The following is a 1,380-nucleotide window of genomic DNA, read 5'->3' as shown; positions in this document are numbered from 1 at the left end:
GTCAGTAGACAATTAGTAGGTAATCAATGAGTAAGCAATAGGGCAAGCAATGGGTAAGCAATAGGTAAGTAATGGGTAAGCAATAGGCAAGCAATGGGTAATCAGTAGGTGATCAATAGGTAATCAACAGGCAATCAACAGGTGACTACCAAATGAAGCAAAAATGTCTTTATTTGGTAGTCACCTGTTGATCACCTATTGATTGCCTGCTGATTGCCTATTGCTTGCCTATTACTTACCCATTACTTACTCATTGATTACCTACTGATTGCCTACTGACTGTCTACTTTGAAATAATTTTAAATTTTTTTTAGCATTTCTTCTCTAGGTAAAATTTTAAATTTCTTTTAATATTTTATAAGATTTAATATTATAAATGAAATTCTAAATATTTTTTGTCTTAAAATTGAAAGAAAATTTATAATTTTGTTTTAAAAGAAACTTCAAATTATGTTTTAAATAATTATTCTCATTTATTTCAAGATTTCACAAATAAAGATATGCCAAAATTAATTTATAGTTTTTGTCTAAAGAAATTTTTAAATGTTGTTTACAATTTCTATCAACCAAAAATGGTAAATTAAATTATGAATTATATTTAACATTATGTAAGTTATTTTTTAAGGAAAGAAATTGTGAAATGCCTGATGTGGACGTCTCCTCGGTCGCTTTCTCTCGTGACGGTACATGCAATGTCTCAGGCTCCTTGGACAATACGGTTCGAATCTGGAATGTCGGGAGTGGTGAAATTGTTTCCTTGCCTTTCAATGGCCATACCGGGCCAGTAATTTGTGTTGCATTCTCACCAAATGGGGAACGCATTGTCTTCTCTTGTTCTAGTGACAAGACGATTCGGATCTGGGACATTGAAGCCGGCCAGGTCGTTTCTGGACCTCTCGAAGGGCACACCGACTCGATACTGTCTGTTGCATTCTCTCCCGACGGAACTCGTATTCTCTCGGGCTCCGTGGACAGGACTATTCGAATCTGGGATGCCGAGGATGAACAGGTTGACTCCGGGAGTTTTGAAGGGCATACAGACGATATAATTTCCGTTGCTTAATGCTTTCTCGCCCGATGGCGAACGCATTGCTTCAGGATCCTACGATTGGACGATTCGAATATGGGACACTGAAACTGGGCGTGCTGTCTCTGGACCCTTCGAAGGACACGGCTGGGTCTTGTCCGTCTGCTTCTCGCCGGATGGCAGGTACGTCGCGTCTGGCTCTAGGCGACTTCAATTAATTGGCAGAGACACTTGCAGAAGGGCTTCAGCAATTTAGAGTTAAGATGCCAAGAGTTATGCAAGTCTCTCAAAATTGAAGAGCTGGACTTGCAGATATTGACATTTAATGCCCATGTCACGTTACTCATGATTTT

Source organism: Fomitiporia mediterranea, assembly GCF_000271605.1.
Source record: "Fomitiporia mediterranea MF3/22 unplaced genomic scaffold FOMMEscaffold_16, whole genome shotgun sequence".
Classification (NCBI taxonomy): domain Eukaryota; kingdom Fungi; phylum Basidiomycota; class Agaricomycetes; order Hymenochaetales; family Hymenochaetaceae; genus Fomitiporia; species Fomitiporia mediterranea.
This window is presented reverse-complemented; position numbering follows the sequence as displayed.